The 16,402-nt window shown below is 44.6% G+C and overlaps 1 protein-coding gene across 2 annotated transcripts in view; it reads right to left on the reverse strand.

Moving 5' to 3' along the window:
- Window positions 1-16,402, reverse strand: part of LOC135110655 (zinc finger protein basonuclin-2-like) — a 399,181-nt gene that overhangs the window by 219,964 nt on the left and 162,815 nt on the right. Inside the window, exon 4 of one of the 2 annotated variants that reach the window (XM_064023217.1) lies at window positions 12,968-13,013. The exons of the other annotated variant lie outside the window; for it this stretch is intronic. The gene's annotated coding sequence lies outside the window, so the exon portion shown is untranslated. The remainder of the gene's footprint in view (window positions 1-12,967; window positions 13,014-16,402) is intronic. 2 annotated transcript variants of the gene reach the window in all.

Consider the following 16,402-nt stretch of genomic DNA (forward strand, 5'->3'; position numbering starts at 1 on the left):
ATACAAATTACTACAAAGAATAAAAATAATACTCATACTAGTTCTTAATGTGAAGCTCGTCCTCTGTGTATGCAAGATATTAATTACGAAAAACAGAGCAAGTGACACGAGAAGATACAACGAACAGTGGTGAAAAGTGTCTACGGTTTCATTCTTGTCACGTTACAAACTACAGTTCCCGGAGGTGCAGTAATAATAGTTAGAAGAAAAACAAATAAATTAATTAATAACATCACTAACAATAAATTACTCGTGTATACAAAAAAAGTAAAACAAAATAAAATAAATAACTTGGTCATGGGGCGGAGTTGGCAGTCATTTTTTTTTTTTATAAAGTTGATGAAGGATGGACCAATAGCGGGGCGAGGAGGAGACTGGCTCAGCTGAATGAAACTGACTGAGGCTGGCTGAGGCAAACTGAGACTGGCTGGCTGACTGACTGGCTGGCTGACTGGGTGACTGGCTGGCTGACTGGGTGACTGGCTGGCTGACTGGGTGACTGGCTGACTGACTGGTTTTAGGTTTAATCACGCAGTATCGGTTGTAATCTTTTCATCTTTCTCTGGGCGCTGCTTGGTCTGTCTCGGGGCGCAAAACGGGGCGCCCCATAAACGCTGATGGAGCTCGTTTGTGGCGCATGAGAGCAAGGCAGGCAGCCCGTGCAGGTAACGCCATCAAGCATGCCACACCTGCCGCGCCGCCCTCATTCCCCCCTCACTCAGCTAGCCGATGCCTGAGTCCACTTTTCTCCTTCCCTTGTATTTCTCGATCCCACACTCACCTATTTGCTCCACTACTTCCATATTTTTAGTTTTCTTTCTCCATTCAATATTTGTGTACCGTCATAAAGTCTAATACTCGTCTTTCTTTTTTTTTCCAGTTGTAATATCTCGCCTTAATCAGCGGGAATCTCGCAAGTTCCCATCACCAGCCTTCCCTTGCCTTGTGTTTCTGTAGCCGCAATAATTCCCATTTTCATTTTTTTTTTCTAATATTCATCTACAACTTCACTAGGCGCTCCTCCTCTCCTCAACACAACATTCCTGCCCCTCTCTGGTGTTTCTATATCCGTATCACGCCTCATATTCACTTATAACCATCCTTTTCTTACCTCTTCCTAACCTAGTATGTTTGTTGTCCCTTGCACCTTCTCACAACTACCACTTCTTACCTGGTGTTTCTCTATGCTTCCCACACCTCATATTCACCTATAGTTTGTATCTTCTTTACTTTTTCCTCACCTATGCACGTTTCTCTCCCATAAACCCCACTGAGGACCTTTCTCCATCTTTCTAACTCCTTGATCTGTATATTTTTTCAATGCCTCACTTTCTTCCCACTCCTCAAGCATCACTTCACCTGTATACCTTCGTTGATTAACCTGACAACTCACTATCCACCTACAAGTGAATCTCTCTGCCATTCCCTTCCTCCTGAATGCATCATGACCTCACTCCTCCCTCATGGCGTGCAAGCTTCCACCATTCCACTCTTCTCTGACGCTCCACTCCTCCTGCTCAACCCTCCACCCCCGTGACCTCCACTTTCCACCTGACCCTCCTAATTCAGCCTAAAACTCGACCCCCCGACCCGAAGAACCGCCTGGACTTTACTGTTACATATTTTTCCAGCGCCAAATTCAACACTGCAGAGGGTAATACAACCTTTGGCGGGAACTTAGCGCAGGATTAGCCGTCCCTTCCATTCCTCGGTCTGTAAGTAATGTTCCTCGTTGTGTTTTTTCTTTCCCTTGAGTTTCCCTTCGTTTCCTCGTCATTCCTCGTCGCTCGGTGTTCAGCAAACGAAGCCTCCAGTGAAGATGCTCCTCACTCAATAGTACTGAGTGCTTCTCTTTCATTTTTATCGCCGAAGAGAAACATAATGACTGCATAATTATTTACATCTAAGGTCTGTCTCACTTTTCTTTTGTTCCTACGTTTTCTCTCCTCTCTACCCGACTGTATTTTTTTTCACATTCTCTTCCTGATTCTCCTTCTATTCTTAGCTCGTCTTTCGTGTACAGTTAGCTCTTCTCGGATCTTTTCTCTCTATTCCTCCTCCTTTATCTCTCTTACCCGCCTGGGCTGGAAAGGAGAAATGAGAATGGTCGTTTCTTTGTATCATTTTAAAGTGTTCGAATATAATGTGACAAGAGAGAGAGAGAGAGAGAGAGAGAGAGAGAGAGAGAGAGAGAGAGAGAGAGAGAGAGAGAGAGAGAGAGAGAGAGAGAGCCAGCCAGCAAGCCATCATATATCTATGAAATATACCCTCGTTTTCGTCTTGACCTATATGATTTTTTTCTCCCATCATCTCTCTCTCTCTCTCTCTCTCTCTCTCTCTCTCTCTCTCTCTCTCTCTCTCTCTCTCTCTCTCTCTCTCTCTCTCTCTCTCTCATTTCTGAAGGAGGTGGAGTTACAATACTGATCGATCTCATCCATTTAAGTATTTGTGAAAGGAAACTCGATCGAAAGTTAACACAGTTCGATTAAAAAGACGAGAGAGAGAGAGAGAGAGAGAGAGAGAGAGAGAGAGAGAGAGAGAGAGAGAGAGAGAGAGAGAGAGAGAGAGACTGCGAAGGAAAGTGCGAACAGATAGAAACGAGTGAAGAGGTGAAAAAAAATGAATAAATTAGAATAAAGTTTGGAGACAAAATAGAAAGAGAGAGAAAAAAAAGCAGAATAGAAAGAAAGGAAGGAAGGAAGGGAAAAAATCACAAATCTATGTTTCTAAAACTGCATTGCATCAGTTAGCGGATCTCTTTTAATCTCCCACCCTCTCTCTCTCTCTCTCTCTCTCTCTCTTTTCCCCCGGCACCTTAGGCCAGTCGTGTGAAGCAGGTGCGCTGAGTGATGAAACGAGTCCACTCAGCAAGATTCATAATAACAGACGCTTAGTGGCCTGAAACTCTAGCACGTGAAAAAGAGTCTAGGCGAGAAGGAAGGGAAGCAGGCGAGAGAATACATGAAGTTGGGATGATTTGAAAGGAACGCAAAGGGACACAAAGGATGAACGAGCAGCATCATATGAGATTGTTTATGATAAGGTACGTATTGACAGTCCGAGCATCAGTAAGGGAGTGAGGAGTGAGTAAAATAAAATACAAAAAAAAACATTAAAGAATCACCAAAATTAAGAATTGCAGGAATTAAATAGGATGCAAGAGTAATTTGTATATTATTATTATTATTATTATTATTATTATTATTATTATTATTATTATTATTATCATCACTACCACCATTATCATTATCATCATCACCATAAAAAAAAATAGGATGGCATTAAAAACCAATAAAAATGGACAAATTACCACGTCACCTGGCTAATGCGCGGCTGTTAGGGCGCTGCAACACCTGTGTGATAGTGTGTCATTACTTCACTGCTCGAAATGGAAGCCCGCGTGGTTGGCAACACTGGTCATCTGGGCGTTGTCCGGGAGAGTTGGTAAGACTGCCTCGCCCCTCATCCTATCTCCGCAAGGCTCTCTCTCTCTCTCTCTCTCTCTCTCTCTCTCTCTCTCTCTCTCTCTCTCTCTCTCTCTCTCTCTCATAAGAAAGACAACTATATCCACCTTTTCACTTTGTTTCATTCTCGTTTTGTATCAGAATAACAATATGCACGTCTCTTTCATCCCAAGAAATATAAAAAAAAATAAGAAGCTGCAAGGAGTCATCAGGCCTACACGTGGCAGTTCCTGTATGAATCATGCCTATATATATATATATATATATATATATATATATATATATATATATATATATATATATATATATATATATATATATATATATATATATATATATATATATATCGTCTTCATCCATGAATTTGTCTTTCTTTTTAAACCTTCCCGATGACTCAGCACAAACAACCTGATGACTGAGTCCATTCATATTAACTGTTTCGTTTAAGTAAACTGGCGATAAATGAACTCAAGTAAGTGCAGTCATTACAGCAAATATTTCAATCTTAACAAAAAAAATATCACTTGCAAACATATAAAGGAATTCGAAACGATCATGTACAGTAACCATTTCTTATAACATGAAATTTTTCGTAACTGCCACTCAATGACTTTAATGAGGAGCGTCAGCTGCAGTACTTATGACTCACCGCCGTGGTCGTCTTCGTCAACACTCAGAGCTCAGGGTCGTGCCGGTGCGAAACACAGAATGAAGCAAATCTTTATTTCTCTAGAAGACTATTTATGAAAAATCTTAGAAAAATCAAAATCTTTGATTATTTTTCACACTCACGATCCCCCACACACAATACGCTGTCCAATGCATTCACGACTGTCAAAAACTGTTAGCATGGACAACGAGAACAGAATGGTCAAGAGTTTATGAAGGTAATTCTGTCTTTTTTAGGCAATGAATAAACGAGTGTAATAGAAATACCAAAAAAAAAAAGTGTTCACGGAAAAAAAAATTCTCCAGCAGTGATTGACTTAGATATTAACAAAGAAAAGGACGATAATAATTCTAATGATAATGAAATAAGGGCAAAAACGTCTACACCACCACCATCACCACCACCACAAACAACAACAACAACAACAACAACAACAAGCAAAAACACGCCCATTGCCGCCCACCAATAACACTCAACACCACTGTGAAAACAACTTATGATTTCCTCGGAGATTAAAATATATAGAGAAAAAAATCATAGACCATTAAAGTGACCATAAAAATAAACGCCACACGAGAACACCCTAACGACACACACACACACACACACATACACGCAAGCCACAAGTGTCCGAAGCAACCTGCCATCATAAGCCATTAAACGATTTACAAATGTTAAAAGTGTTCACCTGAGATAATTGTGCTAATACCTGTGACCTTCTTCAGGTACAGAACCACGTATTAGCATGGGTATCTCTCACACCTGATCCTTAATCCTACACTACTAATTTTGTTCGATATGTTTTCTCTTCCTTTTTTTCTTTTCTTTTTTTCTTTTCTTGTTCATCTTTTGTTTTTTTTCATTTTTTGTTTGTTCTTGTTCTTTTTGTTCTTCTTGTTCTTGTACTACTACTACTCCTCCTCCTCCTTCTCCTACTACTACTACTACTACTTTTCCTCTATCGTCCTATCCATGCTTGCACAAAAATACTTATACCATTCAATTACACACACACACACACACACACACACACACACACACACACACACACACACTACCCCACATCACAACTGTACACCTACACAGAACACTAAGCAACAAACCCAGCTAACTCTTCCATCCCACCCATCCCTTTTTCTCATTCCCATCACCCTCTCCCATTTCCCATCCTCCCTATCAAAATAACGCCACATTACTTATTTATTCCATTAACTCCAAACAGAATTTAGTGTCCCTCTAATTACGTAGCGTTGCCAGGGAAGCCTCGGCGCCACAACGGACAGTGCTGCCAACTTTGGGGATGAAGACACCCGGAAAATTGTCCTGGGAGGCTGAAGGATAAAAGTCCAAGATAGAATGAAGAGAAGAAAGGAAGGAAAAAAAAAGTAAGGTAAGCTTCTTCCCTCTTATTTTCCTCATCCTCCTCCTTTGTAGGTGTGAGTGATATAAGTTAAATAATACAAGAAGCAAGGAAGGAAAATGAAGGTAAGGTAAGATTCTCCTTTTATCCTTCCCTCCTTCTTCTTCCCACGTGTGACTGATAAGAGAAGATGAAGAGAAAAATGATGAGGAGCGTAGAAGAGAGGCGCCACGTGCATAATTACACCACCTGGAGGAAGTAATTAAAGTAAAGGTGTGAATGAAGTGTCGGTGAAGTGAAATGAGTGCGTGAGGTTATTAGGAGAAAATGTTCTGGTGTATTACATCTTGGCGGCGCCCTTGAGTCCTGCCTGGAGGGGGCGCGGAGGGCGGGGCCTGGGAGGAGTGGGCGTGTGAGCTGCTGTACTGAACCATGGTAGATAAAAATAATTACTCGTTTAGTTTTTTTTACATATTAATGGTTGCAGACACTGACTGATACGGGGAGGAGCACTACCAACACTAAGGGGAAGACTGTGTGCATGTGTGTGTTTGTGAGGTGGTGGTAGTAATAGAAGTAACAGTAGTAGTAGTTAATAACGATAAAAAAGAATCCTATATCACAATAAATAATAATAACAATAATAATACCAAGAAAATAGGAAAATACCACGATAAGAGGGTTGAATGGTGTGTTAGTAACGAGTGAATGAGCGAATAAATGAGAGAAGGAAGAAAGGAAATAAGGACAGAAAGGGATAACAAAATAAAACACGAAAAAAAGGAAGGAAAGAAGGGAAGAACTTAACGAAGAAGCAGACAAAGAAGGAAGGAGGGAAGAAAAGGGAAAGTAGGAAGAAGAGCAAGGAAGGAAGAAAGAAAAAGAAAGGAAGAGAAGGAAATAGTGATACAGAAGATCAATAGAGAGAGCCAGATGAGTTCACGAAAGAGAGAGAGAGAGAGAGAGAGAGAGAGAGAGAGAGAGAGAGAGAGAGAGAGAGAGAGAGAGAGAGAGAGAGAGAGTCACTCCTAGCCTCCTTTACCTCCTCTCAGTGTCTCGGATTGCCAGTAACTTTTCTCATTAGAGGAGACTCCCAACTGACCTCTGGCGTTCCGACCTGGCCTGCCTCCCTCACTCCCTCCCCTTCTCCCTTCTTATCTTCCTCCTCCCTCCCCCTCTTCTCTCCCTCATTCCTGCCCCCATCTCTCCCCTCCTCTCCCTCTCCTCTCTCTCCCCCTTCGTCCCTAATATTAAGACACCTCCTTCCTAACTGTTATTGTGGCAGAAAAAGTATCTGTCATTTAATCTCTCTCTCTCTCTCTCTCTCTCTCTCTCTCTCTCTCTCTCTCTCTCTCTCTCTCTGGTGCACTCACTCCAGGTCTCTTCTCAGTATTTCATTTCATTCCCTCATTCCAATCTTTATTCTTTCGTTCCTATGTCTTATCTTCTACTTTATCCATTATTTATGTCTATTACTGTACTATTTTCCCCCTAATTCACATAACACTTCTCTCACGGTCTCATAATTAACGCGCATTTTCCCTCATTTCGTTCATTAGTTCCAGTTTTTATCGTGTTATTTCCCCTTTCTTTCTCCCTTTGCCTCCCCTTGGTCGTGTCCCTTCCCCCTCCCTTCCTTGGCACCCTCTTAGTCTCCATCACCAGCGACCCTTATTCCTTACCTAATGGGCCCAGAATATCAGTAGAGCCTGCCTTTCTGCATCATAATATACCTCCCTTCCTCTTTCCTCCTCTCTCTCTTACGACTCTCTCTCCTCCTCCTCTTCCGACTCTTCAAACTCTCTCCTGCATTTCTTAATACTCTCTCTCTCTCGTTCTCCTCCCATTCCTTCTTATCTCCCTATTTCTTTCTCTCTCTGTTTTCTTCCTATCTTCTTGTCTTTCTTTTCATTTGTCTTATTTTGTGTTTTTCTTTGGCATTTTCTCTTTTTCTATATTATATTTTATATTTTTCTATATTCTCTATATATTTCTATATTTTTCCATATATATTCTTTGTCACTCTCTCTCTCTCTCTCTCTCTCTCTCTCTCTCTCTCTCTCTCTCTCTCTCTCTCTCTCTCTCTCTCTCTCTCTCTCTCTCTCTGATATAAGTTAAGCATAAGTTGAGTCATCTTTCTTCTTTCTCTCTTCTCTCACATCTTCATCTTCCACTAAATATTTTCTCCTCCTCCTCCTCCTCCTCCTCCTCCAAGAAGACTAGATAAGTCCCATGAACGTCCTCCATCAATTTGTCACCTAGTACCCCCCATCTCCTCCTCCTCCTCCTCCTCCTCCTCCTCCTCCTCCTCCTCCTCCTCCTTCACCTCTTCCTAAGGCCATTCTGATCATATTTTCCGTGTCATTAGCCGTGTAAGTGTTCCGAAAGCGCCTCCTCCTCCTCCTCCTCCTCCTCCTCCTCTTCACCCTCCCAAGCATCATCTCCGTCACCATAAGAGTCAGAGATGCCCTTGAGTCTTAAGGATTGACGCCCTTATGGTCTGAATGGAGTTGAATGCTGAAAGAGAGAGAGAGAGAGAGAGAGAGAGAGAGAGAGAGAGAGAGAGAGAGAGAGAGAGAGAGAGAGAGAGAGAGAGAGAGAATATAACAAACGGAATCTCTCTCTCTCTCTCTCTCTCTCTCTCTCTCTCTCTCTCTCTCTCTCTCTCTCTCTCTCTCTCTCTCTCTCTCTCTCTCTTACTTCCAGGCAGAGCAAGGACTGGAAGAGCTAAGTCCAGGGATGTCATTTTCTTTAGCGTATCTCTGTCTTTCTTTTTTCTTTCAAGTCGACAAGTTGCAGAGTATTTCTTTAAGAGAAATAGATATGAGGTTAGTCTCTTTTTATGCCGTCTTATTTTTTTCTTACGTTCTTGGGGCATTTTTTTGCTAAGTCATGGTCATTAAAGATGATAAGAAAGCGGAGATAAGGGAGGAGCAGGTCACTTATCTTCGGTGGAGGAGGAGGAGGAAGGGAAGATCATATGTCACTCTGTCCTCCTTGGCCTCCTCTGTCTCCACACACACACACACACACACACACACACACACAAGGAGAGAGCCTTACCTAACCTTCGCTAAGCCGCACTCCACGGCGCCGCCTCCTCGCCTCCTCGCTGCGGCCCCCACGCCTCGCCCCGCCACGAGGAATCACCCCGTCACTCCGCCAGGCCTTGCTTCCCCCTGACCTGCTCCTCCTGGTGACGCTCTTGCCTCTACGACTTCACTCTTCGCCTGAATAATTCTGAGGGCACCTTTTACGCTATTTTTTCTCTCTCCACACGCTTTCAGGTATGCAAGAGCTAGATAGTTTGTGGCGTCCTTTAGCGAATGTATTTTGCGGCCTTGATTATTATAACTCGCTAACACGGACTCACAATGGCAAGCACTGGATCTTACATCAACGCCACGATGTTTATGTGCTAATGAGGGATCGATAATAATGTGTTTTCTGCTTTTATTGCAATGTCTTATCCATTTAATCTTTTTTCTGATGTGTTTGAGTGGCCGCAGTGTGTTATGTGGGCTGTCTCCCTGCAAACACTGCCTACGTGTGCCAGGTTCTGTCCACTGTTCTCGCTCGTCACCAGCGGTAGACTGGGTGCTGGAAAACCTGCGAGACATGTTCTGTGAGCACACCTGTACACTCGGCCAGGCACAGCACCCTCCCTCTCCTCTAGTCCTCCCTCCCACGCCTCTCTCTCCAACCCGTCCTGGTCATCTTCCTCCTCGACTCCACAGCAAGCCGCTGCGTCGCCGACACTGAAAAAAACGAGTGTGGAAAATTCTCTTCACCAGTCTTACCTTCCACTTCACTCAGCACTTAGCTCAAGGAACACTGTCTCCCCCACAGTCCCCCTTCCAATAGGCCCTGCCCCCACGTCTCACTGACCCCCCGCGCACGCTGCCCCTTAGTTCATGTTCTCAAGCACACACGGCATTCTTCAAGAGCCGCCCACGTCGTAACTCCCACCGCCACTGCCTTGCCTATGTTCCCCCCACATCTCCCCATCCCCGCTCCTCTAATTCCTCCACGAATCTACTGACGCACAAATGATGTTAGGAAAAAAATTGTCCACATGTAACCTGATCCTCCTTGAGTCAAGAGTTGGGACTGCCGAGCGGCCCCAGCACACACACACACACACACACACACACACACACACACACACACACACACACACACACATCAGAGTTGTGTGTGTGTGTGTGTGTGTGTGTGTGTGTAGAGGCCCCAGAGAGAGAGAGAGAGAGAGAGAGAGAGAGAGAGAGAGAGAGAGAGAGAGAGAGAGAGAGAGAGAGAGAGAGAGAGAGAGAGAGAGAGAGAGAGAGAGAGAGAGAGAGAGAGAGAGAGAGAGAGAGAGAGAGAGAGAGAGAGAGAGAGAGAGAGAGAGAGAAAGGCTGTAATGTTACTGTGTTGATAAACTCTTCACAGCATCTTCCCGCCCTGTCACCTCCTCCTGCCCCAGCCTGTGCCTATGAGTACCTGCAGCAGGCACCGTCGCGGCTCAGGTAACTGTGAACCCGGAGCTGTGGGCGCCAGGGGGCTGGGATTTCCGCCTCAGCAGTTCAACATGTAAACTTGTCGCACTGCTTTGTGTGTGTGTGTGTGTGTGTGTGTGTGTGTGTGTGTGTGTGTGTGTGTGTGTGTGTGTGTGTGTGTGTGTGTGTGTGTGTGTGTGTGTGTGTGTGTGTGTGTGTGTGTTGCCTCACGACGTCCCGGGAGCCTCAGCAATCCTGTCTTCATCAAGTATTGCGTAGAAAAAAGTAAATAATTGAACACCTCACGCGGGGTGATGCTCTGAACTTTTATTCTAATGACTGTGTTTACAAGGCGCACGGCCATTTACGTGTATACAGTTGTCTTTAACACATCAGCATTAACAACTGACGATAAAATTATGTTAGCGCGCAGTGTAACATGTCTTCCCACACACACACACACACACACACACACACACACACAGACGGAACAAATCATTCTGCCATAACAAAGGAAGCAATGAAACAGCCACGCCACCGTCGGTTTCCTGCGCAATGACGGAATGACTGGCGATCAGGGGAAGTTTCCTGCGCCGCGACGGGACGGGGGGGGGGCCATTAACTCATACAGCCAAGGCGCAATGTCTCTATTAAACCATTACACCTTATTTACTCAGTATATATCTTCCTGCTCTTAAATATTTTCTTTCTGTTGTCTCTGCTTCGGTATTTCTACAGCGATCATTCCCCGTCCTCCTTGACACGCTGTCTCTGGCTTGTTATCACGAATTATGCTTTTATCGTTCCTTCGTTATCGTAATTTTGTCCATCCATCATTGCGGTTAGGTTGTGTCGCTCGTTACTTGCGGTCGCCCTGCACCTCACCTGTCTTCCTCACAGCTTAGATTGCTTCCTCGTTATCATACTTTTCTTTATTTTCGCCTCCTTTACCCTGTCCTGTTATTATCGTCAGCTTTTTCTTATCAAGGCGTTCATGTGGCTTACTTTTTACGTTCTTTTATTTATCGTTGTATTTCTTCATGTGTTGCCGAGTTTTCTTATTACATTTTTGGTTATTTTTTTTACTAATAATTGTAATTTTCTATCTATGTACCTATATTTTTTTCAATAGCCCTGTATTTGCCTTGCCATCTTTCTGCTTGTTTTACCTCTCTCTCTCTCTCTCTCTCTCTCTCTCTCTCTCTCTCTCTCTCTCTCTCTCTCTCTCTCTCTCTCTCTCTCTCTCTCGTCCCCTTTGTGAAGGGAGAGGGAGGGTGGAAAGTGATGGAGGTATTTAAGTCTGCCTAAATAGCAAACGAAAAGATAATGATTAAAAGGACACAACAACAACAACGAGAGAGAGAGAGAGAGAGAGAGAGAGAGAGAGAGAGAGAGAGAGAGAGAGAGAGAGAGAGAGAGAGAGAGAGAGAAGAGTAATACATCACTCGGGAAAGGAAGGGGACGGAAAGAGAGAAGAGGGAGAAAGACAGGGACAGAGAGAGGTAGGGGAGTAGAGGGGACGGGGTGTCGCTTGGCTGTGTGTGTGTGTGTGTGTATGTGTGTGTGTGTGTCGCCCGGTGTGTGTGTGTCACCCAGTGTCGCACCAGGCCTTGCAGCGGAGGGGTGTCGCCGCTGTGGCCTCCCGACCTTCCCTTCTCTCCCCTCGCCTTGCTTCGCCTCGCCTCGCCACACGGACCTCCAGTAAAATTCTCACCAATAGTCTTTCCTTCGATTTCACTTCTCGTATATTTAGTTTTTTTTTTCAGCTTTATTTCGATATTATTTTCCATTTTCAGTGTTTTATTTATTTATTTATTTTTTTTATGTTTTATCTCCAGCTGTCAGAAACGTCTCATCTCCTACTTTCCACTTTCGCTCGTTTGTCTAAGTTTCGTAATGTTCCGTCTGTCTCCACTCTGTGTCTCCTATACGCTCTATTTCGTCTGTTTATGTTTACCGTGGCCATCTAACCTTGTCTTCAGCCTCCTTTCTAGTCACCTAGGTACGTTTAGTTCTTATTGTTATTATTTTCATCATGATTATTGTTATTACTATTAGCACTGTTGTTTTCATTAATTCATCCACATCCTTCCGTTCTCATTTCTCCACCACTCATCATGTGGCAAAGCTTCCTCTTCCTTTCCTCCCACTGCTGCGTTCCCTTCTCCACTTCCTCCTCCTCCTCCTCCTCCTCTTCCCCTCTGTGTCTTGGTGATCAGTGACATCGAAGAGAGAAAAATAAACATCAGAAAAAATAGCAGCAATAAATTCGTCACATGACACACGTGTGACTCTTATGGCGAGGTCACGTGTCTGTCCATTGTCACCAAACATCACCACACCTGGCAACAACGTGACTTCATTTAATAAGCTACAGGTGCGCGTATAACAGAACACAGGTAAATGAATACTGTACCAGGATAAGAGGAACAGGTGTTTAAATATCAGAAAGGGTTTTTTTTTTCTACTACTCTCTTAAGATTCTGTTAAATAAATTGGCTGGTGACACGAGTGCATTGGAATAGAAAAGGTGTTTGGTATAAGAATAATTAGTATAAGGGAGGATATATATGGTACGATTCCTAACTTTTCAAACGCTACAAAATGATACTTGATCTGAAGAACGTAAAATAATACGGTAAGTAGGAAAAAAAAAAAAGCCAGTATCTTATCTATCACATCTTAAACAATTCTAGACAATGACGAACCAAAACTTTTATAACAGACACTAAAAAAAAAGAAGGAAAATCACTCGATCACTCCTTTTACCCTAAGAAGTCTGTGTGTGTGTGTGTGTGTGTGTGTGTGTGTGTGTGTGTGTGTGTGTGTGTGTGTGTGTGTGTGTGTGTGTGTGTGTGTGTGTATGTGTGTGTTAGTGTGCATGTGCGTCTTCCAAATTATATTGTAAACTCCCACCACAAGCCATTAAGAGCAACCACTAGCCCAAAGTAGCAAAAGAGTTAAATTAAAGGACGCATGAAAGGTTAGTACTCACGTGCGCGTCGCGAGGCAGAGGGGGGACAGGTGAGGACACGGCGAGCCTGCAGGTGAGAGAGGGGAGGGAGGAAAGGTTAATTGAGGAAGACTGGGAATAGAAGCGACAGTGTAATCAGAGGGAGAGGCGGTGAGAGGCGATGAGAGTATTACACAGTGAAATGGAACTGATCATTACGGTTCAGAGAGAGAGAGAGAGAGAGAGAGAGAGAGAGAGAGAGAGAGAGAGAGAGAGAGAGAGAGAGAGAGAGAGAGAGAGAGAGAGAATGTGCTGCGGATTATTTCAGAGGCTGAGAGAGGTAGGGAAAGGGTAACTGATAATGAGAACCATAGGAATGAGGTAAGGGGGATTTGGATGCAGCGAGACGAGTGAATAGATGGGTGAAGGAATGAGATAGGGGGAAGAGCGCATGAAGCTGAAGGATAAAGGTGACGAGAGACAGGACAGGCGAGGAAGGGAGGGGTGGAATGGGGACCACTGATGAAGGAAAGGGGTATTGGGAGGAATGAGGAAGAGAAAGAGTTTGGGTTACAAGAAAGGTGAGAGAATGAAGACGGGAGAAAATGAAGAAAGGTAGGGAGGAAATGGGAGTGTTTGGCATGAGTTTTATAGAAGGAAAGGGAGGAATAAGGAGCAACTGTAGAGAGAAAGATAAAAGGACTAGAAAAAAAGGGAGGGAAGAAGGAATGGATAAACTTATGAAAGCAGATAGTTCAGTGAAAAGGGAAAGCAAAGAGGAAAGAAGAATAGATACACGGAGACACGAAGAAGGAATAGGAAGAAAAGGAAGGTACTGAAGGGAGAGAGAAAAAGATGGGGAAAGAAAGCGAATCAATGGGAGGAATAAAGAATGGATATGAAGGAAAGAAACCGAGAAAGAATGGAAAAAGAAGCAGTGAGGAAGGAATGAGAGGCAATGGGAGGAATAAGGAATGGATAGGAGGGAATGGGGGATAGAGAGGAGGGGAGGGGAAGCAGGGGAGAGGGTCGTGGGTCGCCTAATGACGTTGACACACAGAAGTGGCCCAACATGGACCGGCCGCCTCTGAAGTTACTCCGCTGATGTATCCTGGGGACGAGACTACACCTGGAGGAGGAGGAGGAGGAGGAGGAGGAGGAGGAGGAGGAGGAGGAGGAGGAGGAGGAGAACGAAATGAAGAAAAAGAAATTCCAAAGTAAATATATGTGCACCTTAAATAGCGAATCGTAGTGCAAGTACACACACACACACACACACACACACACACACACACACACACACACACACACACACACACAGACTAAAGCATTGGGAATACACTCATACAAAGTCAGAGAGAGAGAGAGAGAGAGAGAGAGAGAGAGAGAGAGAGAGAGAGAGAGAGAGAGAGAGAGAGAGAGAGAGAGAGAGAGAGAGAGAGAGAGAGAGAGAGAGAGAGAGAGAGAAATTACAATCGCACCAAAAATCAACGCTAAAAATAAAAGGAAAGAAAAAATGAAGGAAAAGAGAGAGAAAGAGAAATAGAAGAGAAAAGAATAATTAACACGACAGACAGCAGTGAGCAAGAGAAGCAAAACCAAGTAGCAAGACATCTTCTCCTCCTCCTCCTCCTCCTCCTCCTCCTCCTCCTCCTCCTCCTCCTCCTCCTCCACCTCCTCTTCCTCCTCCTCCACCAAGAAACTCCTAACTCCATCTTGTCTTCCTCTCACTCCCTTCTCTTCTCCTCTCCCTCATCACCCCCAAACACTCCTTCATCCACACCCCTACACCCCCCTCCCTTCATCCCGCCAGACTGCCTCGTCACCGTCTGTCAAAAAAAAGAGAGAGAGAGAGAGAGAGAGAGAGAGAGAGAGAACCAAGCGTGGTCACCCTGGACAAACACAGCTCTGGTCTGGTTCGGAGACTCGAGTGTCCGTTTCGTCCCGGTGGTTCACAAGGGTTCGGAGCAGCGGGCGGGTTCAGTTCAAGTGTTCGGAGCCAAAAATGAACCCTTGACTTGTTTGCTCGACCCGTTTCTGGTTTGGAAATGCTGCGTGTCTGTCTGTCTGTGTGTGTGTGTGTGTATGTGTGTGTGTGTGTGTGTGTGTAATCTCTTTGGTTGTCTGTTTGTCGATCTTTTTTTTTTGCATGCTTGTTTGTTTATTTGTCATGTCCATTCTTATGCTTCATCTCTCTCTCTCTCTCTCTCTCTCTCTCTCTCTCTCTCTCTCTCTCTCTCTCTCTCTCTCTCTCTCACGAGGCAGGCTGCGGCAGGTTAGCAAACAGGCTACTCACTCGTGGGTCTCTGTAATTTAGCCCAAAAGATGTCATGACAAGGGCATCTGTTTTACTGTGTGTGTGTGTGTGTGTAGTCCTTTCATTCACACTACAGTTTACATACACGTAATATAAACAAAAGGAAGATGAAGAATGAAACGAAAAGAAAGGAAAAGAAGATGAAGACGATGACGTAGAAGAGAAAGCAAAGACGATGAAGAATGAGAATGAGATAAAAAATGAAAGGAGAGAAAAAGGAGAGACAGAGAGAGAATGACAGAAACACAAGCGCAAAACTAGATAACAAAGTAATAAGATGAGGAGATAAGAACAGGTAGAAAAAGAAACACAGGTGGAACACAACGCAACACAAAGGAAGAGCAAACCGCATCAGACCGTTTGCTGTGATGAACTACACCAGAGGAGGAGGAGGAGGAGGAGGAGGAGGAGTACGGCAGTGTAAACAAAGTACTCAAGCCTCCGTCGCGGTGTTTGCCACAAAATTACACGCCATTACTTATTTATATCCGCGCCCGCCTCCCAGCCTCGAGGATACGCCGCCAGTCGCCGCCATCGGTAACTCGTGTCACACTCGCTCCTAAATCCGGGTTGATCATCGACTTCCTCCCTACACACACACACACACACACACACACACTGACTGCCTGAGTGACTTACTGACCACACAGCCACCTACCAAGTCGACGTTCCAGCTCGTTTTCTGCTATCAAGGTAATGGCCAAGTGAGGTGCTCGTGGCGGGGTGGAGGGGGCGGCGGCGTCAGTGAGAGGAGGGAAAGAAGGAAGGAAGAGAATGACCACGTCGTAAATCAAGACAAAGCTCCAGATTGGCGTTGTTAGCACCGCCAAATTCGTGGAAAATGTAAACAGCGCACCGCTTGTAGTCTTCGTCAGCCGCGACCACGGAGCTGTGGAAGACCTGAATTTGCACCTGTGATTGACGATGGCGTGTCTTTCTCGGTTCCTGAGGTGTAGCTACAGTGTGGAAAGGGAAAGGAGAGGGAGGGAGAGGGGGAGGAAGGGAGAGTGGAAGAAAGGGAAGGTGAAGGGTAACTTAAGTCCTCGTGCTTATGATGTGTGTGAGAGTGAGTGCGTGCTTGCGTGTGTGTGTGCTTGTGGGACCCGGAACTAGGGATCCAAGACTAGGACTCAAGGCCTTGCTGGGGGCGAGGGAATGTG

The sequence above is a fragment of the Scylla paramamosain genome, chromosome 20 (genome assembly GCF_035594125.1).
Source record: "Scylla paramamosain isolate STU-SP2022 chromosome 20, ASM3559412v1, whole genome shotgun sequence".
Lineage (NCBI taxonomy): Eukaryota > Metazoa > Arthropoda > Malacostraca > Decapoda > Portunidae > Scylla > Scylla paramamosain.